At 36.0% G+C, this 5,903-nt stretch overlaps 1 pseudogene; it reads right to left on the reverse strand.

Annotated features, from left to right (window-relative positions):
• Positions 1 to 500: 500 nt before the first annotated feature.
• LOC100686501 lies at positions 501 to 4,285 on the reverse strand (annotated as a pseudogene).
• Positions 4,286 to 5,903: the final 1,618 nt, after the last annotated feature.

A 5,903-nucleotide genomic window follows, 5' to 3' on the forward strand; every position in this document is an offset into this window, starting at 1 on the left:
ATTGGGATTGCTAGATCATCTGGTAATTTTATTTTTAATTTTTTAAAGAACTTCCATACTATTTTCCTTAACAGCTGTACCATTTTATATTCTTATCAATGGTGTGCAGGGGCTCCATTTTTTCCATTTTCTTGCCAACAATGATGAAATTTTACTTTCCATTATATATTAGGTTAATTTTATTATGGGTTAAATATCTTCTCACATTTTTTAGGATATAAATTATATTTACTCTAAGCTTCTTGTTATGCTTATTTTTCTGTTTCTGTCCTTATGATTAAGTTCATCTTTTATTGAGGAACAACAAAGTATTGGCTTTCCTCAAATGATTGATGATTTTCTTTTCATAAAACTAGGCCATTTTATGGTTTTTTGTTTTGTTTTGTTTTGTTTTTGCAATAGAATTAGTAGTTCTCTTGAAGATTGCAAATATGTAAGGCTGTTGGGTAGTATTCAGAAACATCACAGTAATGCTGGTTTTCTTGATTGGTGTGTAATCTTCAATAATTATAAGGAGTTACTTGTATGAAATTGACGTCAAACCATAGGACCACAGTTATGCATCCATCATTTTCAGGATTGCTGGTAACCTGTCAGTAAATCTTCTCCAAATACTTTGCCTCCTTTTGTGACTGCGTCACAAGGCCCAACATGCTCACTTTCACCTCAGTGACAGTTCCTTTGATAATGATACCTAAAGTTGGATATAGTGGGGATAGGAGACTCTTTTTTATATCATGTATTGGTAGGCAAAAGGTGCCATTCATTTCAGGATGAGTTACATGGACTTTTTGAAACATAAGCCCATTGACTTCATGAATCTTTCAGATTTAGGTAGTTTTTCAGATTTAGGAGTAAAGCCATCTCCAATACAGCCAACTTTAGTAACCATCTTCTTGCACATTTTCTTCTTTCTCTTTCTTGTTCAAGTAATTGTAATACTTCTATTTCCTCCCAGGCTGGAACTTTGGGCAGAACTTTCCTGCTTTCATTTTGTTGTTGTTGTTGTTGTTTTTGTTTAATCATTTTGGAAAGTATATTAGCTCAGAACTGTCCCTCTTTGTCCAATAGATAGGCAGGTACTGCTCTTTGTGGAGTCTTTTTACCATTCTTTCATTTGGTGTTTCTCTTTTCATGCATCTTGATAGTCTTTTTCATTTGACTTTCTCAGTGTGACACTGTTTATGGTAGAGCTTAGCATTTAGACCAGTCATATTTTTTTTTTTTTTTTGCCTTTGAACATTTGTGAGCCTCATGACCATCCTTCTTTCTCTTTTCCTCATGGTAATCTAAATATATCCATAATGCTTATGGTAATAAGTGTGCCTCAACATATTATTTTTTGTGGAATGGTGATGACCACCAAGGCACTGGGTGCACCCTCTAGGCACAAAGAAGCTCTCAATTTTTGGGTCTCAGAGACATATGAGCTGACTCCATACCACTCACAAAAGGAAAGGGACACTTCTGATATGGGAAACAAAGGCAGAAGAAAAATTATTAAATGTCCTTACTACCTATAGCCCACCCATTGGTAAGTCCTTAAAACAGGCAGGGTGACATTCCTCTAGGGACTCAATTGCCTCAATGTTGATACTTTGCTAAGGGCAAAAGTCAGTCAGTCATCTTAGCCCGACCCCCAGGACCTTGTAAGTCTACTTTAACATGTAAAAATTTCTTTAGAAATCTCCTTTATATCTAACCCACCCCCCTCCCGATACATGTTGGCAATCATCCCCCAAGCATATGGCCCACCAATATACATCTGAAGGGTCTTGTGACTAAGGTTTTATTAGATGGTAATAAATGACTTTTTCCAACATTAGCTAACCCCCTCAAGGTTCTGGGAACCTTGCTTCCAAAATTCCTCAGAGGCTTATGCTATCCCTAACTCCTTCCCAACTTGGAAGTCTATAATGGGCCACTCCTCAAGACCCTGTTGCAGCTCTTTATGCCCATGGGTCCTGTCCCCATACTTTAATAAAATCACCTTTTGGCATCAAAGACGTCTCAAGAATTCTTTCTTGGCCATTGGCTTTGAACCCTAATGTCTTTTTGTACATCCTTTCTAAAATGGACCAATTCCAAAAAAAGCATGATGTGATTGGTGACTATTTGTGTGCTCTCATCTCTATAGCTATTCCACTAGTGCAATATGTAGTCTTTAATGTTATCCCATTTCCTTGACCCCAAGCTGTCGCAGCCTAACACCCTCCCACCCCCATCCCACCTGAATGTGAAACCCTTGTGGTTACTTCTGGCCTAAGAAGGTGGATTATGCAGAATCTGTCCTGCTTGATACCCTCTTCTGATTACCATTTGGTTACTCTCAGGACCACTTTTGAATCCAGGACCAACTACACTTGGGTATGAAGTTCCCTAGGTACTGCCCTCAACTTTTCTAGAAGAAAAACATGTTCTATGTCTTGAGACCTTTCATTCCTCTCATTTCCCACCTTTCAAGAATTTTTAATTTGTTATGATCCATTAAGAGTTCTCCTTCTTGATTTATATACCAGATGTGAAATTTAAAAAGAAAAGTACAAGATCATTTCTAGAGATTTTTTATAATATGGAGTAGCTAAAGTGGTGCTAAGTTTGCCATCTAGAATGAGATTTTATATCTTTTCTCATACAAATGGGATTCTGGTATTCCTAGTATTCTGGAATTTTTTTTAATGAATCAATTAAACACATTTCCCTGAAAGTAGATATATATTATTTTAAGGTTGCAGTAGTGTTCTAGATATGCATATATCACATAGATATTCTTCTGTTGATGACCATTTAATTTCTTTTCAATTTTTACTTGTTATAAACAATAGAGTAATAAATGTCATGTATTTTTAAAATTATTTCTATAGAATAAATTTTTCAATGTAGATTTATAAAGACAATAAGGAATATTCATGGGATGTGGTTTTCAAAGGAAGAGATCACTCTTTCTTCTCCTTGTGTTTGTTAACCCCCATTTGCATTAGCTCAAGGTTCCTATGATTCTGGCTATTTCAGTCCAGGTAGTTGAGTGACAGACCTATCATCAAGTGTTCTCATTTAGTCAGAGCAATAACACAAAGCCAGAGGAAAGTAGGCAAAAACATGGAGAAGCATGATGCAGAAAGAAAGCATCACTCATGCATTCCTAGAATGTTAAAAGGAGCCTACAATATCTATTGATATATAAATGAAAACATTTTTAATTAAAATGTTTACTTAACAATATGCAGAAAATAACATGTCCTGAAGTCAAACAACTAATTTCTAAAAATTATCAGAAGCTTTACACACACCAAGAAACACTTAATCCTTTTCAGCAAAATGATCTTTCCTTCACATTCTAAATCCTTTTTCTCAATAGACTCCAATCAAACATCTGTCTTCATTCCACTTTTAAACATCTTCTTACCTGTTCTGGACTTCTTTCCAACAACTATCACTTTCAAGATCTGTTCCTTTATTTTATCCTTAAATATAAATTCCAAAATATCTGTGTCAAAACAAACATCTGGGGCCGCCCAGGTGGCTCAGTGGTTTAGCGCCGCCTTCAGCCCAGGGCACAATCCTGGAGACCTGGGATCCAGTCCCACATCAGGCTCCCTACATGGAGCCTGCTTCTCTCTCTGCCTGTGTCTCTGCCTCTCACTCTGTGTGTCTCTCTCTGTCTCTCTCACTCTCTCTGTGTTTCTCATAAATAAATAAATAAATAAAATCTTTTAAAAATCTGGTAGACATACCAGAATAACCCCATGTACAAAAGTTATTAATCTGAAATGAGCTGATTCATAGCAAATAACCAAAATATCACTAGAATTTACTAGAAATGTGCTCTCTGTGAATGACTTGTTATTTTTTTTTCTAGAAACTATTTATAAGAAAGCACAGACAAGACACACACACACACACACAAAAGAAAGAAAAGAAGGAAAAAGAAGGGAAACAATGTGGCAGACTGTTTCAAAAAATGTCCCTGTTTTTGTGTTTCCAGTTCTACAATTGTAGAACCTTGACATTTCTCCCATCAGAAGGTGGAATCTAATTTTCACCCTTTGAATATAGGTCAGCCATGACTGCCCAAGAAATAGAATGCAAAGGAAGGCACACTGTGTGGCTTTAGAGGCTAGGACACTTTACAACCTACACTTCCATCTGGCTCTTTTTCTGGGACATTTACTTTTGGATCCCAGCCACCAAATTTTGAGGCATTCCAGGCTCCATGAAGACCACCTGTAGGTGATCTGGTTGACAGTCTTAGATCAAGTCCCAGCTGAGAGCCATTATGAATCATCAGGCATGCAAGTGAACAGCCTTCAGATGATTCCAGTCCCTAGCCTTCCCTTGTAGTATCTTTCAGATGAGGCTTCATCAGTATGCATCAGTGACAAGCCATCTCTCTTGTGTTCTATTCAAGTTCCTGAAACATAGAATTCGTAACAAATGGCTGTTTTTGCCATTAAATTTAGGGGAATCATGGAAAAACCACCCTCACCCCTAGGAAAATGGAAAACTTGCCTTGGGTTATTGATATAAATAAATATGAGAGGATATATGTTTAAAACAGGTTTGAAAAGGGCTGGACACAGTCATACCCTCCCATTACCAATGCTAGTTCTAGTGTAGAATTAATTCTTTTACTAGAGATGTGAATCAATATTGATGGATCTCAAAAGTTTCAGGTGGACACCTTTTCCTGTCCTTCGGCATTTTCTCTACTGTGAAGCTGAAAATGTTTAAAATTGCAATAGATTCTCCTAATGTTTAATTGAACATTGCCCTTCCGATGTTTTAAGGCATTTTCTCTAAGGTTCCTATCTAATGTCAGCCTTGACCCTCCCATCACATACTATACACTCTGCAGAGATTCATTTCTCTTCTGTGGCACCTGCATTCTCTGTTAGGTTTGGTCAAGTTAGATAAGAATTAATAATTTATTCATTTGGAAGAAATTGATAAGTTTATTATTTAGTAAGTATATTTCAGAGTGCCTTAGGCTCATCTATTAACGATTCCTTCTCCTTTAGTTCATAAAACAAAACAAAACAAAACAAAAACCCCCAAAATGAAAAAACAACCAGTAAAAGTTGTAGTCAAGTCACCCTTTTACGTCAACCCTGCAAAGAGAAATCAAATTGGCTAAGACCTGGTTTTGTTTTTAGTTTTACTGAGCAAGACATTTTTTCTTGAACTAAAAGCTTGATGCAACAGCTAATGGGAAATTTTCTCTCTTCCTGATGATGTGCAAAATAGTCACACAGTTGAGTGTGAATCTTATATTCAATCAAAGATTAAAGCCCACATTCATTTATGGTATCTCCAATTCTGTTTTGGTGATGAAATTTAGTGTTTTAAAAAAATTTACACTGCAGCCCATTCTAATACAATTGCTATCTGACTACTTTATAACCTACACCATACCATTTATGGATAAAATAATGAAATTTCACAGAGAATTAATTTAATGTTCTCAGATGAATTTTCCATATCTGTTTTTCCTTTAATTACCCAATGCGGATGTGAAGGGGAAAGATGTGGGAAATGAGATTCTATTCTTGCTGGATTTTGATCTAAAGCAGCTAAGAGACAATCCTTTTTCAGGTTCTTCAGACGGAAAACTTTCTACTCATGTTGGTCCTTGATTTTCCTAGGTGAGAAGTGGGTAATGGGCTGCTGCTGATTTGAAGATGAATATGTTACAGAGGTGTTAGAATCAAATAACAATTTGTATTAAATAGTATAATATTAGTTTTAAGTCACTACCTCATAAATTAGAATTGCTAAACGTGATTTAAAATGGGACATATGTAGCATTGATCTTGAAAGCCAGACATTTTTGCTGCTACAGCTACTTTGTTTATGAGTCTGAGTGCATATGGATATTCACATGAGTATTTTATAAAATAAAATAA

The sequence above is a fragment of the Canis lupus genome, chromosome 8, assembly GCF_011100685.1.
Source record: "Canis lupus familiaris isolate Mischka breed German Shepherd chromosome 8, alternate assembly UU_Cfam_GSD_1.0, whole genome shotgun sequence".
In the NCBI taxonomy this organism is placed as follows: domain Eukaryota; kingdom Metazoa; phylum Chordata; class Mammalia; order Carnivora; family Canidae; genus Canis; species Canis lupus.